The 24,846-nt window shown below is 33.4% G+C and overlaps 1 protein-coding gene across 5 annotated transcripts in view; it reads left to right on the forward strand.

Moving 5' to 3' along the window:
• FBXL17 (F-box and leucine rich repeat protein 17) overlaps positions 1-24,846 on the forward strand; it is a 331,132-nt gene that overhangs the window by 164,924 nt on the left and 141,362 nt on the right. Inside the window, exons 8-9 of one of the 5 annotated variants that reach the window (XR_013943102.1) lie at positions 1-17,136; positions 17,259-24,248. The exon at positions 1-17,136 is cut by the window's left edge and continues 18,965 nt beyond it. The exons of 3 other annotated variants lie outside the window; for them this stretch is intronic. The gene's annotated coding sequence lies outside the window, so the exon portion shown is untranslated. Of the gene's footprint in view, positions 24,249-24,846 lie in introns of those variants that run through there. One more of the 5 variants, XM_080572814.1, reaches the window with a different exon arrangement.

Raw genomic sequence — 24,846 nt, forward strand, 5'->3', positions numbered from 1 at the left:
GTCAAAGTCATTTATGATAACATTGAAGAGAACTGGACCTAAATGGATCCCAGTGGAACCCCAGCAGTGACTGGCCGCCAGCCTGATGTAACTCCATTTACTATAACCCTTTGAGCCCTACCCATCAGCCAATTCACCCATTTTATCTAGCTGTGTGCTGGACATTTTGTCTAGAAGGATACTGTGAGAAACGATATTGAAAGTGCAGTACCTCAAAGTGTTTAGTTTAGTGCTTTGCTGGACAAGAATGGACTTAATCATTGTGCTTTCCTGTTTTCTTCCTCACATGAACCAGTTGCTCAGTGTATGTCCACGTTATTATTATTCCGTAACGTCTGGTACTCTTAAGTTCTACTTTCTTTAGTCTTTGGCCCATGTTTCTTCAATTAATGTATGTATTTCTTAGCTGCATCTTTTTGATGTCAGCCCAATTCCCAGCTCATAACTTCTGATCTTTTTTTTTTTTTTTAAGCCTACTTTGTCCTTTGTCTTCACATATAGTAAATGCAGATGTCTTTCCCAATTTTCTTCCTCCTTTTCCCAGTTTAAGGCTTCCTCAGTTGATTCCAGGCAGTCATATAAAACAAGAACTATCTGTTTTGCTAGTGTCTCTCAAATGCTGAACGTTTAAAAACCCAGGTCTTCAGTTTTCATAAGCTTGTCAATTTTTCCCACTTCCTATGGGTGTGGGAAGAATCTGTTATCATCAAGCAGCTTGCATAAGTGTTACAGAGCTAGTTTTAGGCTTAGTTTCTTTATATTTCATACTACAGCCTAAAATGGAATTATTAGTTTGATTTTCATATTTGAAGTCTTACAAAAATTTTTAATTATTTGTAAATTGACCGAACTTGTGAAAGCCTCCAAGTATGATTGAAAGTCATAATGCCACTGTGTAATCAGATTAAAGTATTATCCTTGGAGTTATGAGGAAATTTTGTAAAATTGAATTTTCTGCTTTACTGTTACCTTCTTTGTGCAGTCTATTTACATTATCCCCAACCTGAAGGGAAAAAAAAAAAGAAAAAAAAAAAGAAAAAAAACTGTGCATGAAAAAACAATATTTTCTTTCTCTGTCATTTATGAACTCAGTACCATATTTTTTAAACATTTTTAAATGTGAGATACTGACTTCAAACCCTAAGTTCAATAAGAAATTATGAGACCTGTGTACCACTGGGAATTTAAGAAGAAAGGAGGGAGTACCCAAACAGAGATTGGAGAAAAACATTGCTACTTTTTAATGTTCCTGGAAGCCACATTAAATTATGTGGTAAAGTAAGAAAAAAAGTATTCCATACTAATGCAGTCCTGATTGCAGACATTGGGAAAATGAAGTTTTATGTTCTAAGTATAAATAGGAATATTATAGCTTTTTGTACTCGTCCCACAGCCTGTGTGTTTCCCTTGAAACCTGTACGAGCAGTGTTCAGCAATTGGTCAGTAGTACAGTTTCAAACTCAGTGAATCCAGTCAAATTCACAGCAGATTCAAGCTTCCTGGTTTGTAGATACACAAAATTCTGTTACAGTTGAATACTGGCTGCCTAACATTCCAGATTGCATGCCTGTGTAAATTTCTGTCTTCAACAATGCAAGTGTACATAAGAATAACTTTAAAATGTTTCAGTGTTGCTTAAGCAACATGTTATTATGTTACATGTCTTAACATATGTTAAGAATTGTGGAGTTTTGAATATAACAGCTTTATTTTCCATTACAGGCTATACAGTTATTTTCTTGCCTAATTTGTTTCATTCAAGCATTTAGTGATGTGTGTAAAATTGTACTTCAGTAACAATGAAATTCAATTATGATAAATGATGATTTATATTTAATGTCATACTGAATTTATAATATTTTTTAAATCAAAGACCTTCACTTATTAGGAACTTAAAGGAATGGAATGACTCACTAACAAATCAAAACCACCTTAAAAGTAAGCCAGTTTTAAATGTTGCAGTGCCACCAAGTCTTAAAGGGTGCAATAAATCAATAGGCAATTGTGCAGTTTATTAGAGGTGTTGTAGGCAAAAAATAATAAATTTGTAATTGCATTTTGAAGTGCCAGCTCAAGATTTATCCTTGAACATGTACTACAGTAGGAACAATCAGAAAATCAATTAACTAGCCTTTTCATGTGATATTAGTTTACAGGAATTGTATTCGTATTCAATGCAGAGTTTTCAGGAAAAAGAAGAGTGTAAGTAAGGGAAAGCATCTGATTGAGACAATATGAACCAATAATCATGGGTGATTAAAGTAAGAATTGTAGCATAACAATTACAACTCAGACATTTCTGTAACACATTGACTCAGATGTCGGGTCATCTGTTTTTGTATCTTTGGCGTAAAGTATTTTCTTAGGTTAGTTTGATTTTTCATATAATCAGAATGCATAGTTGTTATTCTAAAACGACTTCGGTATATCTTATCTGAAACTGTCCATTGGGAAGTAAAAGGATTATAAGCTATTCTTAAAAAAAAAAAAAAGTAGAGTTGAAGTTTATATTTGTGCAGGTTTAAAATATCTGCATGTCAGTTTTCCCATTTCTAGAGAAGGCTTTTGTCTTGAAAAATGAACAAAAAATGAGATAAGAGCAACATTTATTTTAAGAATAAATCTCTCTTAACAGACTTTAAACAAACTTCCAATGAGTATTTTTAGTCAAATCTGAACAAATACTGCCTTCTGTCTTTCTTAGTGTTCAACGAATATATGTATTTTAATACTTAACTAATTACATCATTCTGAGAAAGACATATTGAATAATAATATAATTTTATTCTAAATTAGATCTGTAATTTGTTGTAGAAGGCATTTTTATACTATTATATTAGCGCAAATACTCATTTTATATTTTCACTGATGTGTATTAATTGCTTAAGACAAATAATTGAAGTCATTCTAAAAAATTATATAAGATGAAATCAATATTGAAGGACATCGTGACTTCTGTTTTTCACCTAAGTTGAAAATTAAGTTGTTATTTGATAAGGTTTTAGTCCCATAACCCTTTTTGGCTTGTTTCTATCTGTGTTCTGAAAATCACTGTCTGCTCATAGTGTTTATATGTATGAATTCATTGGTTTGTTCTAGTGTGAAACAGGTCATTCTGAAACTGAGAAATGTTACTGAGTTTCAAGCAGCTGTTTTTGGTGTGTTTTTTTTTTTTTTTTTCTGCTCAAATGAGTCTGTTGAAAATGAGAAGAGCTCAGTTTAGCGCTTGTTTGACTTTACTTCATTGTCACAGCTAGAAACCTAACTCTAATACGAAGTGTCACCTGACTGTATATGCACTATGGGAAAATAATCTTGTTACCAAAATGTTTTACTAGACTCATTTTTAGAAGATTAAAATGTCCTCCAAAGTTTGAGGTTTTGTTTTGATATTCATATTTTCAAAGAAAAATATTTGTCAGTCTTTGACCCTTCCAGTTTTTGTGTTTTCTCCTAATTTTCAATCTCCAGTTTGCAGCACTTTTTGACAAATGCAGTGTCTTGTGTATAACTAAATCTCTTACTTTAGTCCTGATTCTGCCTTCTTGTTAGAAGTCATTTTGCCTCATTTTGAAATGCATAACTCTTAAATCTGTGCTTTTTATTTTGTTCATGTAAACTTGTGCGCTTCTTCCGTCTGCGTTATTTGTGCATACAAATTTGAGAGCAGGAGGAGGATGGTAGGCTACATGAATGGACCTCTTCATTTCAGTCACGCTGTGCTCATCATGAGCACATCAGCTCAGCAGTTTTCATCTAGTAAGAGGCTTAAAATACTGTGTGATTCACTATCCGTGCACCAATAAGCTGACCTTAAGCAAAAGTCTGTAGCTTCTCACTACCTAACAAAGAAGACTCATCACGGACTGTGATGCAAGAAAAAATTTGAGACATTTAAAATACGTTGAACTTCAGTTTCAAATTCAGAAACTAGTCTTAGGGGAAAAAGTGGCTAGTTATAAATCAAACAATAAGGTACAAATTGTGGCAGCAGTATAAACATTTATTTTGTCAGCAAATTAATTAAATGCTGATGATACCTCACAGGCCATGAAGATGCATCCAGGAAACACATTAGCGACCACATTATACACATTCAAATACTAAAATAAAATGTACAATGTTCTGTTCCTTTCTCTATTTTCAGTTAGTTCTAAAGGGATTCAGTAGTACCAATTTGATCATTCATTTGGCTATGCTTATACACCTAGAAGTTCAGAATAATAAAACCTATTGCCCCTTTTCCAAATACAGTGCTTACTCATAAACAAAAAATCTAGCATTTTAACTAAATTTATATATTTTTTAGCATCTTCAAGTAAGAAGAGTGAACTGAGTAGTATCTTTCCCAAGTAGTATTTTGAAAGTCTAAGTGAAATCATAGTGAAAAGCAAGTGAATAGACTTTTCACAGAGAATTTGTATGACTTTTTTCACTGTAATTACTAATTTCTTTATCCATAATTGGATCAAATATATTTGTTAAGTATAAAAGTGGAATCTGGAAAGCAAATACATAGAAGTCAAGAACCCCTTGATATTAGAGGAGACATTCTCTCTTAATCTGCTTGCTATTACTTATCCTCTAATGAATGAATTTAATTTACAAAAGGAAAATTGCACAAGTTCTTTGCATCTTAGTCATAAGTCTTTTCCCTTTAAGCAGTGCGTGAGGAAAATATATATTTTTTTCATAATATAACATCTAAAGCCACATACAATGTACATATAAATACATAGATAAAATGTAAGGGACACAAACTTACACTTTTCCCTTCTGAAATGTGAAATGGATAATCTTCGTTATTTCAGTCATAACATTGGATTCATTCTAGAATTTATTTATTTATTTATTTTTTTGTTATTTATTTTGTCATGGTTTTTGTCAAAGTAATGCAGGAGATGAAGAATTCAGTTGGGATGCTGTTCTTAGCAAATGTTCTTCATTGAAGGTCTGAAAATTTAAGCGTGAAGTTCTATTTGACAACTATTTCTGACCTAGAGAACTTCCAGAAGACAGTCATTTTCAATTCTGAGATTTATGTGAATGGAGCTAATGTGCTCCAGCCACTTTAAACTGTAGGCTAGATTAGCTGTAGTTACATTACAGATCTGTACAAACCTTGAGAGTTTTTCTAGAAACTTGTTGCTAAACAGGTTTGGGTTTGAATTTAGCTAACACATGACGGTTTTAAGTTAACAAATTTAGACATCCTAAACTTACAAGCCTACTCTGTTTCCTCAGATTGCTTTAGTTTTGTTCTTGTTTTTCAAGTCTTACTGACACACATCAACAAGACCAACACTGAATGATATAATCACCTGATGAACTGAATTTGTCAAAAACACTTCAAGTTTCATTTGAACTATGTCTATTTGATTTTTTTAAAGTAATTTTTAAGTTTCATTTGGAAGTGGAAAATTACCATGTAAAACCAAGTGTTTGGATTTGACAAATAATTAGTTAGGATAGAATGTAGGTTGGAGCTCAGCTGTAACCAGACACAATTCACTTCTGTTTCCCAGTGGCACTTTTTAGCTCCATTTCTAGTTTCTATGCTATAAATATAGCTTCAGAACTTGGAAGTTTTTCACAATGCTATGCAGGGAACTGTGTGGGATTTTTATTATCCTGTTTTCCAGGCAGTAATACAAAAATGGTTTGATGCAAACTCTGGGGCAGGGCTGAGAATTTACCTATGAGGGGGTTTGTTCCTGGTATTTGAAACACATATACATGTGTTTGAAAGAAAAGATTGATACTGTTAATTTTGCTGATATTAAAGTTAGTAAACTATTTACATTTGATTCTGAAGCTTAATTTAGAATTTTCTTGGCTGTTGTGTATTACTAATATTTTTTGTTTTTGTTGTTGTTTGTTGTTGTTGTTGTTGTTTGTTTGTTTGTTTTTAAGCAATGCATTTCACTTAGGTATGTGGTAATTCTTATTTTCATGATGTATTTATCATTTACTTCTTCCTAAACAGTTAATTGGTAGTCTATTGAAATTAGAGAGAAATTGAAGTCTGTTGCGGCAAATACTTGCAATTAAGTATGCATTTTTTTCTGTTTTCTATTGTAGGCACCCTATCACTTTTCTGACTTTCTAGATTCACCACCACGGAGACAGCTTTCACATTTTTATATTCCTCTGTGAGGCTACATTTAATCTCTGTATCTCCAGGCAGAGTTGTTTACAACTCTGTCAGAAAATGCAATGTACATTTTCAAAAAGCTTTCTAACCATTGTAGCTCATAGAGGTTACATCACTAAGGTCTCATCTACTTCACCTATGCAAATTTTTTATCCGAAGTTTTTTGCTACCAGCTGTATAATTTTTGAATGAGACTTCCTTCCATGACATACTCTATTACTCCTTGTACATATATTTTGCAGGAACTTAATCCTACCTTAGTGTATTTATAGTATTCAGAGGAAAATAATATATGAAATATTACATGGAGGAGTTGTGTTTATAAGTCCAAAGAACTTCTGTTTTTCTCTATTGCCACATAAAGTCTACATTAACCTCTAACCTCTATGTATCTATTTCAGTTTCATTTCCATCTTTAGATATCTTCAGTATATTTATGTATATGCACACATCTATATATGTCAGACAGTCATATATACTATATACTATGGTAGAGTATGACCCACTTGTGTGCAATGATTCATGTACTTGTTTGTGGAAACTGTCAGTCTTTTCTAGATCACATGTAACTATACAGAATACTATATATGTTGTATTGTATGTATAACTATATACCACAATACAGTATAACACTATATATGATGCCGTATTTACAGATATACATATATAGAATCATAGAACCATCTAGGTTGGAAAAGACCTCCAAGATCATCAAGTCCAACTGTACACATATGTACTCATGTGAAGGTTGTCTTCTTATATCACAGAGTAGTTCTGCTTGAAGTGAAAGCTCAAAGCCGCTGCTGCTTTGGAGCCCCACCTATAGTGGAAATACTGTGATGGTCTGTGCCAATGAACACTCTCCACTGGGCTCTCTTTTGGTGTGTGTGTTGACTATCACAGATTGTAGATGAAAAGATCTATTTATCCTTAGATCATACAGCATTCATGTTATTATGTAAAAAATAAGTTTGATCTTTTGGTTTAGAACCTCAAGGTAATTCACTGAAATTTTATTTTTTATTTCTTTTTAATTTGTCCTGATATTATCTGGGTTTTCCATGTCCTCAGCCCATTCTGTATGATAGGCCAAATAATCAAAAGTTACTTTTTTTAAGCTAAAACCTATTTTTTTCTCTAATTCAGTAATTATTTCCCCACTTAGATTGGGTGATACTGAAGTTCAAGACAGAAGTAATTTGATGTAGTTCAAAAGACACTTTATAAATCAGAAGAATTAACTAGGAACAGTACTACGTTAGTACATTCTGCCAGTGGCTGAGCTCTGCATACAGAATACTTGTTCGTGTTTTCCTTGAGCTCCTTTGACTGGACCTAGCATTCAGCTTGCACTGAATGAGCTCTGTCTGAAGCTTGGCAGGAACTGGAGAATGTTGGTGTGTGTTGTAATGAACAGTGGAACATGGAAAGGATAAAGTGTGTTGGCACAAGCAATATCTCAGTATGGTGAGCTAAACGTAAGTGTTGTTCACTGCCAAGTCTCTGTGTCGTTTTGGAAATAAAGCCTTGGCCAGTGAACATTAGGTCTGTGTATTCCTATTGAATTTGTTTGTCTTAATTGACTGTGGTATTTCATTCATAATTAAATGTTTAAGGCAAAGTTCTAAAGAGGTTCTTGAATACATTGTCCTTCAGATATATGCTGAAACCAGTTGTAGATATGAGGACGACATACTCTTCTTCATTTGTTAACATTCTTCAGTTCAATTTCATTCACATCAAAAACTTTAAGAACAAACTTATTATATTGTGTACATTTGCTGCTAGAAACTAGTAGGGCGATTTATGACTGTTTCTACTATAGTACTTACAAATTCTGTAGTAAAAATGAAATTTGCAATTCAAAATATAGTGTACAGCACATTTATATGTGAATAGCTCCTGAATTTGCAGTATCATTTCTAAACTCACCTCAGAATAAATTTGAAGAACCTGTTTGCTAACAGAAGCCTTCTGTATGAGTGCAGAAAAATATGAAAGTCAAGTAATTGTCTAAGGTCATGAAAACTGATCTGACTACTACACTTAAAATTCTTCTTGAAAATTTTCTGCTTTGTATCTCTTGTCCCCTGAATTTAGTAACTTAGCAGTATAAGAGATAAAATTGAGATGAGTAAGGTTAATGGATGAGTCAGGTTAGCAGATACAGGCCTTTTCCTGTGCATTTCAAATACAACCCACTTTTCTATGCAGTGATTGTGCAGTCAAGTAATTGTTTGTGGAAACTGTCAGTCTTTTCTAGATCATGCAGAGCCCCATAGATCACAGAAAAGATATTCAAGAAACATAAATCATTACTATATTCTCTATTCTACTCTGCTCTGCTCTGCTCTGCTCTGCTCTACTCTACTCTACTCTACTCTACTCTACTATATTCATTACTAACTTCTGACCTCTGGGCTAACTTTGTGGAATAGGAATGTTTATCAGCTCTTCTTGTAAGGAACAGTAATACTTCTCCATTCAGTAAATACAGTATTACAAAATGTGCCACATCAGTATTTTCCAGAGCCTTACTGAGGTATTGAAGTTATACAGGTACATTGAAGTTATATTGAAGTTATACAGGTACATTTATATTGTTACATTCCTCAAAAATATTTTTAAGTTGCCTAGAAAATTTCACTGGATTTTGTTGCTTTGAGCAACATTATTTTTGCCTTGTAACGTTTACTGTACAAATTCAGTGTTGAACTGTAATCCAGACAAATAATAAATAATAATATTTATTTATTTATTTTCACGTTGGAAAAATATTAGTCATATTTAAGTATCTTCATGAATTTAAAATCTCTCAACTGCTTTTAAAGTGCACCTTATGGAGGAAGAAATATATTCACTTCATTTTTTTTTCCAATTCTTGCCATGTATTTCTTTTAATTTCAATGATAAGCTTGTGATACCTGAAGAAAATTGTAACATATGGAGAGATCTTATATACACTGTAGAGTGTCAAAATCACATAAGAATGCCTAATACTCAGTATTTCAGCTGAAGCTCTATTACCACTGAACTCCTACTGTCCTCTTGTCTTGATCATTCTAAAACACATTATAGCAGACTTCTCTCTTGGCCCTGTCTTTATTGTTCAGCTAATATGTCTTTAAGTCATTTAAAATAACCTTGTCTGAAGCAATGCAAATTGATTATGGCCAAACTTCATGTCATGAGTGGTTCAGGATACTGTAGTACAGAAAATCTAGGTAGTTTAACTCTTTCTGTTTTTTGTGGAGTTGTACTTCCTGTGTGTCTCTACATACATATGTGTGTGTTTGTATATATGTGTGTAAATATATATAAAATTTTGTGTTTTTGTTCTTATAAATGTATAGAATTCACCATGTACCTGAACACTTTAGAAATTACAGAAAATTAATAAAAGAATGCTGTTAACTATGTCAATGGGAATATTTTTGAAGTGTAACTCAGGATGAAAATAATTGGTAGAAGTTTATTTGAGTGGGGAGGTAAAAAGTTAACACAGGCTGATATGCATGTGTGGCATTCATGTCATTATTGTGACACATTAATATTGTCTTTTTTGTTGGTAGTTGTGAATTTTAACAATGGTTGTACATTGGCTAATAGGTGCTAATACATTGCACCAGATTAGACCAAAGATCCGTTTAGCTCATAATCATGTCTTTGATGGCTGCCAGCTTTAAATGTTTAGAGGAGTATATAAGAACAGGGCAATCAGGTCATGACAATTCCCCAGAATACTTGCCTCCATATCTTCTCAGTTCAGGGACCAAAAAGTATGAAGAACTTTCTGTCATTTTCACAAGTTACATACCACAGAAAGAAGAAATGAAAATGTTTGTAACTCTGTGATCAATCTTTATATGGTAGTGCTGGAGCAAGAAGATTGTGACTCAGTTATGATGCCTGTGTCTTTAAAAATATTAGATGCTTGCTAGAAGAGTACTGTGATCATTTGAAAGTGTACACCTACCGAAGTTGATCTGACATTATTTAACTGTAGTCAAGCAGAATTAGCAAAGTTTGATCAGTGCAATTAAAATTATCAGACAGACCAGGAATTTTTATTGACAGCATTCTTCCCAATCCAGCAAAGTAACATTCTTTATAAACTTTGAATAATATGTTAGGTTACGTATTTGTGGGCAAGCATTACACTACAGTATAGTTCTTTAGTGAATTTCTTCCATTTTGAAAGCAATTTGTTTTTGTAAAAGTAAATTGAAATTTATTATTTTATTTGTTTATTTATTGCAGTCTTTCATAGAAATCATAGAAATCATGAAGACAAGGTGAAACGATATTCACCATGTGTGAAACAATATTCACCTTTGAAAAGAAATTCATAAAAATTAATCTACTTCCACATGTATGGTGGAAAAATTTAGGCCTGACGTTCACCTAGGAATGAAGAACAATCCTCTTCATTAATGTTTTTCTTCTTTAACAAACAACTAAATAAATAAATTTCCCTATGGTACAGAAATTACTGGATTTTACTCACAGTTTTCCTGTTTACCAAGTTCATAATTTCACGGACTTTGTGGAAGATTCAAATAAACACCGGTGATTATATAATCTATTTTGTGCTTTAAAAAAATATAGGGGTACTTGCAGCTTGGTTGTTTAGAACGATGTTTCCCATGTATCTTGCATCTCTTGTTGATTAACTCAATAGTCTCATGGCACTTTAATGGGTGAGGGAAGTGATGTTTGAATATAAGAGGTTCGCTGATATGACCTGTGCTTTATTTGATGTGAGTCAGGAGAATTTTTAGATTTGGCAGTACAATACCTTAAATTTTTTACAAAACAATAATACTTTTTTTTTTTTCTAATTTACTCACCATTACTGAAAGCAAATAAATTGTGATGTTTGTATGCTTGTAACATGGATTTTAGGGGTTAATAGGTGATGCTAGTATACTTCAGTCTTTTGTGCATTCCACTTTATCTAATAATCTATTCCTTGTTATTGAACACAAATGGAAATTTAAATGCTCATTTTAGGAAATAAAGCTAGAGCACTGTATGCCTTCTCATGTGTTGCCTAGTGATTCTGATTTCATGTTTATTTAGTTTACAGAAAACAATTCAACTAGGTTAGTTAATAGAGCGTTTCAATTACAACTAAAATAAAATGAACTTTAAAATAATGCATTTGCTTTTTTCATGCTGTCTGCTCCTCTACAATATGACTTCTGTATGGTCTGCAATAAAGGCATATGCTTAAAATAGTGCCATCCTTAGAGTCTAGGATTTGAGAGCTTGTTAAACATTATTACAGTTAAATGTATTTGTCCTTTGGGGTTAGAAGTCTCCGTATATAGTCTCTTACTAACCAAAATGTGGCAAAATTGCTATTTCTAAAGATGTTTCAGGTTGTACTACAGTGCTTACAAAAAGTTACAAAAATAATCCTGTAAGAAGTTAAAAGTTGTTAGATTTATCCATATTTGTTTGGATGGGGAGTTTATAAGAAGGGATGGTTAACAGTCTATGAGAGAGTATTTATATCTCAAGAGTATGTATCACTGCAAATTGTGTTTGCAGCTTTTAGGTAAGTTGCAAGAATTTCACAATCCAATTCAAGGCAAATATTTTATACTGATCTTTGTCATTTTCTATCAGTTTGTTCCATTTGCTCCTTTCAGATTTTTTATTACCGTGTCAGGTATTTACAAAAGAAAGAATAATTGGCATGCTTTTTTAGTTTGTTAGAGATCAGGGCAACAATTCAAAGAAAAAAAAAAGCAAACTTCTTGTATTATTTGAATTGTATTTGTTTAAAGCGTAACAGTAACAGATGACTTCATAGTAGCAGAATGAATAGAAAAATAGGTTGAAAAATTTTACTCGGGTTTCTGCTGTTTACAGGTGTAGTTGAAGTCAAAGGTGGTTGTTAGCTGCATTTATTTATATTTTTTTTCTGAAATACATTTTAAAATGTATCCCTTTCTATCAATAATACAATTTTACCATTCTTATTGCAGTGAAATGCCTCAAGATAAAAGATACTCTGCAGAAATCTAAAAAAAAAAAATCACATTTTTAAAAACTGAGTGTCAATATATTTCAAAACTGGAAAATAGGTTTTAACATATTTCAAACTTTACAGGCTTTCTTTTTAGAACACATTTTTTTCTTTAAATGTCAATGCAATTTATGTTAAATCATGAAATGCACACTTACCTTCTGATTTGCTGTACTTCCTGCAAAAGGACTGACATTCATCTAACTGGCTACAGTAAATATGGTTAAGGAATCCTAAAAACATCTTTTAGGTTCAAAATAGAGCAAGTGATTTCCCCTCTTGTTTACATGAAACAGACAGAATATCTTAACTGAGCCTCAGTATGTGATATGCAGAGATTTCTCTCTCCCTTGCCAGAATAATTTTGTTTGGAAAAAAAGTGAGTAGAAAGGGTAAATATTCTGTCACAGTACTGCAGATTTACTTACATTTTGTCTTTCCCTATTCAATAAGAATTAACAACGCAGTAAGTACACACTGGAGCTCAAGTTTATGTTCTTTTTCCTGTTCTCAGAATAAGTGCATACACTTATAATATAAATCCCTTCATTTTACTCAGTCCATTAGATGAGGAAAATAGAAAGTATGGCTATCCTATTTCACTAAATGCTAAATATTTGTAGTTTGTTGTGTTTTGTGGTGGTTTTTTTTGTTTGTTTGTTTTTCATTTTTCTATTATACCAATTTGTTTTGTGAGTTAAATCATCATTTCAGAAAAAAAAAGTATATTGGAATATTGGAAAAAGAGTATATTAAATAAGAGCAATAGTATCTTGCTATTTAGTAATAAATGAGAACTTTCTAATGAATACTCACTATTAAAAACTTTTCTCACTGAATTTAAAACTTTTCTTCATATACTGGATTCCAGTGGAGAAATTACAGAATATAGAGAAAATATGTGCACTGTATAGATGCATTTTACTTTGTAATTATTTTTGCTTTGTCTGTTTGTTTGTGTATTTTGACTATACATCAGACAGATGTGACAGAAGTTATGGGCAGAATAAAAGTTATCACATACAGAGCTTTAAGAAGACCACAAGTCAAGAAAGTTGTAATAGCAGCAATTAATTAATTGATTGAAAACATTAAAATGGATATGTAAGAATATAATCCATTGTAGCCTGGTATAATGACACTTTAAAATATAATTTGAATGTTTAAAAATTGTCATTGCAAGTGGATGAGATGATTGCAAGCTTACTCACACTTATTAATTATACTAAAGTTTTAGTTTTAATTAGAGTAACTCTTTTGAGACTAAACCTTTTACCATTAGGCTGTTTGAAACCTGTGAGATAAAAAGGACGAGTTCTTTCAGAACATTATTTACATGATTTTAATTAATGATTATAATCTCCATGGTCATTTTTGAAAAAGAGCATTTAATTCCTTAACCAGTTTTCATGATTTGCATTTTGCAAAATCATGTAAGCCCCGCAGGTTTATTATCTCCAATTTTTTCAAACCAAACTTATTTTTAGAGAATTTTATTTTGTTCCTGCTCCAAGTCCCATTTCCTATCATAACACCTGTTTCTCATGCAGAGTGAACTGACTGATAGAAAAGTAAGTTTGCTTCCTTTGCCAAGACAGAACATAGCCCTTGGCAAGGTTACCTTTGAAAATAGTTTTTCATGCAGAGACCATATACAAGCCCTGTTTCTGTTGCCAAGATTCTCTGACTAATGAAGGGTCGCAGCAATGGTGTATTCTTTCTCATTTCTGGCGGCACATATATGTAGCATTTCTTCTGAGAAAAGACACTTTAGTGTTTCAAACAGAAGTTAGAAGTTGAACCTTCTAGGAGGAAGGTCAGTGTTAGTTTTTACTGATAACAAAGAAGAAAGCAATGATATAGGAATATGAAAGATAAATTCTATGGCAAGCTGAAAATTAAAAACAATGAGTTTTCAAATGTTATTTTTAACAAAAATCAGTTTGAAAACTGTCATGTTTACAAAGTTGCTTTTTTGAACCTCAGTGCAGGCTTATGCTTAGTGTTCCATATTGATGATTTGGAAAACTGATTCCTAACTAGGAAGAATTAGCATATAGGCTGAAATTAAAGGTCAAAACTCCAGGATCTCACTTGTAGACCTTTTTTTCTTTTTTTTCTTTTCCCCCTTTTTCCACTAAATGGAAAAAAACGTATAGCAAAAAAAAAAAAAAAAGGGATATTCCGTTTAGTACCAGCTTTGTTTAGAAACCACGACTATTATTAAAGTTCCATTTTTTCAAATGTATGAAGCAACTACTTTTTTCTGTGACATAAAATGAATACTTGGGTATCTTCAGCTCAGACTTCTAAATAAAATATTCCTGTTAAACTTAATTAAAATGGATAGGGTGTAATCTATAAAGAAGACAGGATTTTTGAAAGTAAAACTTAATATTAATTGTCTCACATCTATGTAAATAGGGAATAAGTATATATTTTATCAACAAATGAGCAAAAGAGAACAAAATGAAGTCACCTCAGATAACCAAATTTGTAGCTACTCTGTGGATATCCTCAGACACTTAATAGAAGATCTTAACTCTCAAAAAGTTGTTAGGGAACTTCATGTATATTACAATTCTTAAGAAACCATATCAGTCCATTCACAGAGAGCACTCTTCAAGGTGAGGGCCTTAGCAAACTTAGCAGAACTCACAGTGATCAGAATTGGCTGCATATTAACAGCAACTGAACTCTCTAGCTAATTTTTCGCAGACTGTTAGCTATCTGATTATTATGAATAAATACTGTCTTGTGTCTCACATTAGATTTAACTGATGGAAGGAGACACAACTTTTCTTCTTCTTCTTCTTCTTCTTCTTCTTCTTCTTCTTCTTCTTCTTCTTCTTCTTCTTCTTCTTCTTCTTCTTCTTCTTCTTCTTCTTCTTCCTCTTCTTCCTCTTCTTCCTCTTCCTCTTCTCCTTCTTCTCCTTCTTCTCCTTCTTTCTTCTTCTTCTTCTTCTTCTTCCTCTTCCTCTTCTCCTTCTTCTCCTTCTTCTCCTTCTTCTCCTTCTTCTCCTTCTTTCTTCTTCTTCTTCTTCTTCTTCTTATTATTATTATTATTATCCTTTGTGATATCACTACACAGCAGAGAAAACACTGTTTTGGTTGTCGTCAGTGTACATTTCCTTACTCCAGCTTGATATAACTTATTCTGAGTGCCACAGTAACCCCAATAACTTGTTTTCATTGCAGATACATTTTTAAAAGTAAACAAAGCATCTTGGACGTGTCTTAGCTTTAAATATTAATTGTGCTTTGAAATTTAAAATACTCTTGAAATAGATTTTTTGTCTTTTGTTTTCTCTTTGTTTTAAATTGATATTTCATGTTTTAATTAAACATCAACACTGTATATGCAAACTGAATAGGTCCTAGCAGATACAGTTTTGATACTGCACTTGTTGGATATATTTTCTTTTTTGTTTTCAGATACAGATTCACTTTTGCTTTTTGGCTTGTTACACAGAGGCAGCACAACAGACAGACAAGCTTTTTTTTTTTTTTCTTTCTTTTGAATTGTGAATAAAATGGAAGTGAAGACATCCTGCATGTAATTTTCACACAATGAAATTAACTCAGAGTGAGGAGGAGTTAATATTTTGAACAATAGTAACCACCACTCAATATTCCTGTGGGAAAACACTTTGATAGGTGTTGCTAGGGGACAAAAAGACATGACAAAAGGGACAGCAGCAGCACTTCTTCCTGGGGCAAGCTTGTGGCTACAATCCACAGTTGAAAATAATTGAATATGTCATAACAAATCTGAAATAGGTCAATTTTTGAAATTTTCTGATAATCTAATATTATTTAACTCGACTGCTGCCTTTCCTATCATGTTTGAACAGGCCTTTCAATATGGGAAATTTGAAGTGCCTTATACTGTACAGTTAGCCTTACTGGAAATGAGGAAGGTCTAGCTGTATTGCTTTCAGTCCATCCTAGACAGGGCAATATCTCAGGACATCCATATCTAGTTAGTCACTAGCGAGAAAGTCCTCCAGATAGAAACTTATAGCTACCTTGGAAGTTTCTCTGCCTTACCTCTTACTGATTACAAAGCAAGCCCAGCCTTGCTAAAGTTAAGTCACAGAGAGTCACAAAGTGACTGAGGTTGGAAAGGACCTCTGGAGATCATCTGGTCCACCCCTTTCCAAGCAGGGCTACCTACAGCACGTTGCAGAGGATCACATCCAGAGAAGATATTCAACCTCCACAACCATTCTGAGCAACCTGTTCCAGTGGTCTGTCACCCTCACATTAAAGACTTTTTTCCTCCTATTGAGATAGAACTTCCTGTGTTTCAGTTTGTTCCTGTTGCTTCTTTTCTTGTCATTAGGCACTACTGAAAGGAGCCTGGCCCCATCCTCCTGAAACCTTCCCTTAAGATATTTGAATACATTGATAAGATCTCCTCTCAGTCTTCTCTTCACCAGGCTAAACAGGCCCAGCTCTTTGAGAACTCATAAGAGAGATGCTCCAGTCCCCTAATCGTCTTTGTAGACCTCCATTGTACTCCAGTAGCTCCACGTCCCTCTCGTACTGGGGAGCTGTTCTGTCACCTTTCCAGAGATGGAGTTGAGGCTGACTGGCCTGTAACTTCCTCATTCCTCCTTCTTGCCAAGACTGGAAGTGACACTGGCTTTCTTCCAGTCCTCAGGCACCTCCCCTGTTGTTTACAATCTTTTAAAGATGATGGAGGGTAGCCTACCAGTAACATCCACCAGCTCCCTCAGCACTTGCAGGTGTATCTCATTCAGGCCCATGGATTTGTGGGTGTCAACTTTGCCTAAATGATCTCTAGCCTGACCTTCTTCAACCAAGCAAAAGTCCTCCTTTCTCCAGACTTCCTCTCTTGTCTCCAGGGTATGGAATTCCTGAGAGCTGGCCTTAGCAGTAAAGACTGAAACAAAGAAGGCAATCAGCAGCTGCCTTGTCTGTATCCTTCATTATCAGGGCACCCACCCCATTCAGCAGTGGGCCCACATTTTCTCTAGTCTTCCCTTTGCTACTGACGTATTTGAAGAAGCCCTTCTTGTTGTCCTTGACATCTGTTGCCAGATTTAATTCCAAATGGGCCTTAGCCTTCCTCATCACATCTCTGCATACTCTGACAAGTATTTGTGAATAACCCTCACAGTACTTGTATCTTTGTAGGGCTAATATTCAAAAGGCGTTTTTAATTAACCACATAAGCTGTGTATTTCAAGATTCATAAAGTTACTTACAGACTCAGTTTGTGTAACTTGTAATTTTGTGGAAGATGTGGTAAAGTATGACAGTGTAAAATAAATTGAATCCTTGTTTATAGATGCACATTAAATGCAACTCTCATTACAAAGCTGCGGAATGCCATTTTTCTTTCTTCAGGCTTGTCATATGTGCTTTCAAACCAAGCAACATCTCTTGTTCAGACTAAGTAAAACTGCTTAATAACAAGAACGGGAGTTGGCTGTTGTATTTAATACTTCATTGAACCATAAGCTTCATCTACCATAGGTTTGAAACTGCTTTCTTTATGTAAACCTGACACATACGCATCACAAATGGAGTTGAATGTGTCTAAGATAATTTTGAAGTTTCCTTTTTGTGCTAGTAATGACCTTTCTAATTTCACTGACTTAGGTCTTGACTTGCAGGATAATTAGTTCATCCTTTTTTTTTTTTTTTCAAATAGAACTTGATATGTATTTTAAAAATCAGTACATTTCCTTGCTTCATCATTAGCAGTGCAGCAAACATGAAGTGCTTGCTTACAGTGAGGCATGTATATTGTGCTATGTTTATATATACATATATATATAAAGATATATATAAAGTACTGTAGAATCCTGAGATTAATATCAGATTATAATTGGATAGTTACTCTTGGGAGATGAGACTGAAGTGAACAAAACAATAGGAACAGTACTGTTTCTTCAACAAAGTTAATTATTCTGTATCCTTTTTTCTTAAGGCACTTCTGGGTAATTGTTGTGTGAATTGGACCCATTGCCATAGCTTTGTGATAAACATTGTAGCATCCATTATTGTATAACATAAGATGTACCATGCACTTGGTAATTCTCAAACAAAATATTGTAACTAATAAAAAAATGTATACAAACAAGTAGCAAAACTAGGTGATTCCAGAGTTCCAATTATTGAACTAGATACTAAATTTTGCCAGTAAATGTTTGTAACAGTAGTTTTATACTCTAAGTAGGTTTTCTCATACTGAGTATACAACACAACATAGCTATCTTAAGAATTTCTTAGCTTTTATCAATCTGGAATGCCAATAATTGCCTAAAGATATTTCCCCTAAAGCCCTACAGAAGAAAAAAAAAAAAAGTGCAACGATAAAGTAACAGACTTGAAATCTTTTGGAAACTGGATAGTTTGCTAGTTTGGTACTACACAGAAATTGCTTATCTTCATCATGACTGTCATTTTCCCACTAGGAAGCTGAGATACAGCTGTCTGAGGTTCAAACTGCAGCTCATTTAGTCAATTAGTTAGTGGAATGTGAGGAAGATTAGAATCAAACTAATGAAATTACCTGAGTAACTACTCAACTGATGAGGAATTCCTTACTTAAGATTGCTGGTCTGTTGTTGGATAATCAGATGTTTGGTTTTTTTTTGTTTGTTTTTGTTGTTATTTAACAAATCCTTTCATTATGCTCTTTAGACAAATTAAGAACTGTTAGCTTTTGCAGTTTTATACATTATTATATAGATGTGTGCACAAGCTGATACTCTTTCAGCTATTCACTTGCTTATCTAATGACCTTATTTACCTAAGGTAGCAAATACATGACTTGGAATAAGCTGCAGCAATCTAACTGAAAAAACCCAAGCAATAGAAAAGAAAAAAAAAATAATTATCTCGTTCTTTATTTCCCATTTTAAAATACAGAAACAACATCTATAGCACTTTACTCTTTTATATATTTAGATTTTCTGCATACTTGTTCAATATGTTTGGTAACGAAGGTAGCCAACTAAACTAAGGTTTGCACTGTGAGATCATTGTTCTGAATTTAATACAGAATCACAGAAAACTGTAAGCCAGCTGGGATCTGTGGGGATAGATGTTCCCCCTGCAGGGGGTCGTATCAGGTCCCACATGCTTCTGAAAGCAGGGCCTTAGTTGGGTTATCAAAAGCCCCACCAAGCTAAGTCTCAAATATATCCATTGAGGGAAATTGAGATTCCACCACTTCTGGGAAACCTATTCCAAAGTATAATTGCTGTCAGCATTGCATTAGTTCCTTCCCAGGGGAAGACTGGAAGATTAAAAAAAAAAAAAATCAAAAGAATGGGAGAAGTAGATGTAAGTTTTAGCTCATATCTCAATAAATAAATAAAAATAAAAATAACAATAATTTAGCAATTAGTTAAAACACATTCTAGAGAAAGGAAAATGTTTTATTATTTCGTCTGCCTCTGATTAAAATTACAGCCAAGAACTGGAGGTTGTCTGTTGGTTTAGCCCTCTATGTTGGCAATGACAAGTTCAATCATACTTTCTGTCATGTTCTAATTGTTAGTAATTCATCAAAGAAAAATCACTACTCTGAACTTGGAGCAGCAGTTCTTTGGGGAATTTGGTGAGACATTCCCAATTTTCAAACAGTATCGAATACCTCCTGTTGAAAAAGTAATTATTAGATCTCTTCATATCTTCATGTCTTTACAGGACAGCCAAAAACACTAATCCATTTTGATAAGCAGAGGACATATAAACTATTATTTTTACACTTTATATTATTCAATCACAATTTCCCATTGCTAAGCATACAATACAAGTATAGCTTGTCACTGAAAAAATTAAAGTAGTTTTTCTGTATTTAAAAGCCATGACATAGATACAGTCTAATTTTATATGTAATCTTTACTGATGTAAAGTCTAATTGTGTTTTTCTAGAAAGAAAAAGGGTCTTATGTTTCAGTCTTTTAAAATTTTATCATGCAGAGTGGGTAGGTCATCAATAAACTAATGAATAGGAAATCTCATTTAACCAGAACTTTCCAATTTTCTTTATATTTTATATAGAATTTTCAATTTGTTAGTTTTTAGGGTGAATATCCATTTATTTCTTCTTTACATTAATTTTCATAGATATTTCTTTACCAACGTCAATACATTTTTGTTGTTTTTAAATTTCTTTTGATAAAATTAAAAATTATTTTTCAGAGTCCGAAGAAAACCACTACCAACACAGGTAGCATGCAGTAACTCATTCAGAAGAGTTTCATTACTGAGCAGTTCTGTGTTAGAAACCATATGTGTTTACATGGTTTTCTCAAGTGGTACATCAAAAATACCTCAAATACAATTAAAGTAGTATTTGTGCTTAGAAAACTTTAATGTTGCTTTTGAAAAAAAAAATGTTTTGCTTGTTTTTTACTAGGAAATTGACTGCTAAGAAGTAGTGTTTTATAACTTAACAGTTTTTTTATTTACTTATTTAGTAGTGTATTTACTGTTCTAAACTTTTAAAAGTCTATTAATGAAGACTGATATATTTTATAGGCTTCTCTGTAAATAATTATCACATGTAGAAGCATTTGATCTTAAGGTTTATTTATACTGTTCTAGCTTACATCTTTGGAACTACTCTCTCCATTACGTTTTCTCATTTTCTGTTTTTGAGTGCTCTTGTTGAAAATCTGCTATTATTACAGATCAGATCTCTGAACTATACTCCCACATTGTGATATAAACTTTTCAGGAGATTCTTCACTAATTCAGAGAGAGAAATTTGCAACAAAGTGATTAATCATTGATGCAAGATGTAAACTCAGCATGTCCTAATGCATTCTTTTGCTGTCAAGATTAGACACTGCTGCGGAAAATGCACAAGCCAAATAAAAATTATCAGGCTCTGAATAGATATCAGGGTAAACAGTAGATCAAACCAAATAGTCTAAATAACCCATATGTGGCATTAATTCTCTAGAAAAATCATATGCAAAAGTATTGTTTGCTTCTTGTGTCACATTGCTATTAGGTATAATTACGCATCCATTCATTTATGGACATCTTAAATCAGAATTTGCCATATGAATTTCTTATTAAGCTGGCATGGATATTCCAAGGGGTACATTTTGACATTTAACTACAGGCAGAAAAAGATGACCTCTTTCCTAGGACTGTCATATTTCTATTCAAGGCAGGGCAGCAGTTAGTGCCAAACTCTTTAGATGCAGAGGCACATTCCCTGCTGATTCCTGCATGCAGCTGGCAAGCATGTATATGAAGTAAGGTTGAGCAGAAGCATGTCTTTAAAATATCCAAACTTCAAACATCTTCTGTGTACGTTGACTTTTCTCACCCATTTTCATGCTGAATGGGCCTTAAGCTCAGTGTTGTTTAGTGGGTATTGGTGTGGGGGAGGCAGTTGGACCAGACAATCTTGAAGGTCTTTTCCAACTTTAGTGATTCTATGATTCTATGACCATGCTGCTTCTAAAGCGAAATATATACAACTCTGGAATGTTTTTCTGATCTAGCATTCTCTAGCATTCATGTTAAAATTTTCTGGAAATTCTGCATATCCATTTTAAAGCTTGTTGATCCCCTGTCTTTGTAGGGTGGTCTTAGAAGATTTTGTATAATTAAATGGCTCACTACCACAACTTTTCAGCTAAGTTAAGCCTTTAGCATCAGAGCACTATGCTGGTCTTTTACTGGCCAACTACCAGTGTACTCCTGTATTTGAACAAGTACAACATATGCACTGTCTACAGTACCACTAATATATCTTGCTGTGTTGCTTTTTCAAATAAAACCTATTAAGAACAGGACAGTCATCAGTGTTTTCTCCCTGCAGCTATTTTTAGCTTGTATTTATGTATCACTGAAGAAAAACTGAAGTGCAAAATGAATTATAACTAGTTGAGGGTGAGAGAATAAATAGTTTTCATCAAGTTATTAGAAGAAAAATAAGAATGCAGGGAAGCCTGATTTCATTCCTTAGCAGGAAACATGAACAAATAATAGATAATTCAGAGGAAACTTAAATAGTGTCTTATGCAAGACTTTTGAGTCCTTTCTGAGCATAACTGTGTAAGTTTGGCCTGTGGCTTCAGTTGTTTTCTGGAATAGAGAAGATTTTTGACATTGCATGGAAACCTTGAATGCCTGTCATTTTTAAATTGTAATGTGGGCTAGTACTAAAATAAATCTTAAACTAGATGCTCATTTGATTTGTTCTTATATGCTATGTAAGAGAAAAGATTTAGTCCAATTTGAATTTCTATTTTAAGAAGAAGGAAGGCCTACTTTAGATGTTTTCTCTGACATTTTACACCTTACTATATTGCTTGCCTCTTGTTGGCCTCACATTTTTGTCTGCTGAATTTTCTCATACATCTTCTTCTCATTTCTAAATGTTACAGGAAGTTGAGTGGTTTGAAAATAACCACTGGTATGCTACTACATGTTTCCAGTACAATAGAGTAGTTGTGGCAACTTTTTACAAATGTGAAAGTAGCTAAGGCCAAAGCACTGGTTATATCTTATGCAGCATAATGTTCTGTATGCCACGTGACATCTGTCAGATTGACAGTAATCATTGTTAAAAGGCTTTCAGAGCTATACACTTGTAGACTGCCACAGAGATGTAGGAAACGGGGCCTGAAATCTCTTGTTGGAAGTATCCTGAAGTATCTGGATCTGTACTGTTAAAACTTCCCTTCTTGGAGATTTTACCTTATTCCTAGCAATCTTTTCCATTGTTTATTTTTTCATCAGTGTAAAGCTTGTTTTAGCATTTCTTACTGCAACTTGAGACCACTTCACCATTGATCAAAAGCAGAGAATATGTTGTGTTGCTGTTTGCAGGGCTTGGAGTGGATGAGTGAAACTACCTCTTCCCAAACTCTCCAGTCCCAGTCCTTGCAGATCACGATATCTAGACTTCTGATCACTTTTCCTGCTTTTCTGTGGTTTCCAGACTAACTGGTACACAACTTTCTTGAAGTGCATATCTCAAAATTTGCTATGATACTCTTTAGCAGCAGCACTGGATAAAGAGAAAGAATTACTTCACAAGTTTTATAATCTGTAGTTGCTCATACTATACAGTCTTACATGATGATTGCCTGTTTGACAACAAATCCTAGTATTCATTCATCTTCATTTTTTTATAAATTATAGTTTTTAGATTTTTCTTCAGCTATTCCCTGTTCTCTGCTCTGTTGATTAAGTAGATGTAAGAGAAATTATTGGACCTTTGCTGATTTGATTATTCCTAAACAAAGGACTCTTCATTTGTACTTATTGAATTCCATGGTATTTTTTAATAATTTCTACAATTGCTCAATATCATTCTGAATTTTCATTCAGTCCTCCGAACTGGTCTTTAATTTAACGTATTAATTTAACGTATTAATTTAATGTATTAATTTAAGCGTACTTTTTAGTCCATCATCCAAGTCAGTCTGAGACATTGCTGTTGTAATTGTGTTAGCCATCTGGTCATAAGTGATTCCTTCAGTGAAGACTGAATTAAAAAGGGCATTTAATTCTGGTCTTTTCACCATTGTGTGTTGACAGATTTCCTTAGTGTTTTTTTGGTTTGGTTTGTTTTGTTTGTTTTTCCTTATATTTTCATTTCCTTATTAAATAGAATAATCTAGTAATCCTTTTCTTTTGTCTTCCTGTAACGGCTGAGCATAGGTACAACACAATTTCTGCTGTTCTTTGTCCTTTGCTAGTTTTGTTTAAGTTTGTGCCCAGTCCTTTTTCATCTTTGTCCCTACATTGTCAATCTATTACTTTTTACTTAGGCTTGCTCATCTGACACAGTATCCATTTCTATTTAATAACTTCTAAGTTTAAGACTGTTGAAAAATTATGACTTGTCCAGAATGTCTTTTTGCTCTTCTTCCTCAATCAGATAAATTGTGTGTGTTTAACCAGTAGTTTTTTTTCTCTAATGACTGGAAAGGAAGGAAGGAAGAGAGAAAGAGAAAAGAAAGAAAGAAAGGAAAGACCAAGAATACTTGGAATACAATCAGTTCATAATCATTTTCATTAAATTGTCTTCAACTTTACATTCTCAGCCCTCTAGTTAAAATACATACTAAAAAGTCTCAGTTCTAACTGTCTCATCAAAAATAGCCAGAAACATGTTATAAAACATTTGGGAAATGTCTGTTCTCTTGCAGAGGTAACCAAAGTCTCATAATACAGGTAATCCTTTTTATCAAAAACATATTTGTGATATTGCTGTCTAGCAAATTCTTCCCATAAAAGTGCCAAATCATTGTCCAGTCCAATTCTGTACTTTGGAAGTTTACAGTTGAATAGTTCTTACTATAACTAGTATAGCTAGCTAGTATACAAAACATTATATATTGCTGGTATAGAAAACATTCAATATTTTTAGAATTAGGAAACATAAGCTCAAAATGCTTTATTCAAAAAAAAAAAAAAAGTCTGCCTACACTTACTACCATAGTTTTTTGTATGGTTTTATAACACATTGCAGGTACAGCATAAGATAATATATTGTGGTGGTTTTACCCTGCTGGGCAGCTGAGCTCCACCACAACCACTCTCTTACTCCCCTCCTCGAAGAAAAAAGGGGAGGACATAAAATGGAAAGGGCTCAAGGGTTGAGATAAGGACAGAGAGTCACTCAACAATTACTGTC

The sequence above is a fragment of the Anser brachyrhynchus genome (genome assembly GCF_964034855.1).
Source record: "Anser brachyrhynchus genome assembly, chromosome: Z".
Classification (NCBI taxonomy): domain Eukaryota; kingdom Metazoa; phylum Chordata; class Aves; order Anseriformes; family Anatidae; genus Anser; species Anser brachyrhynchus.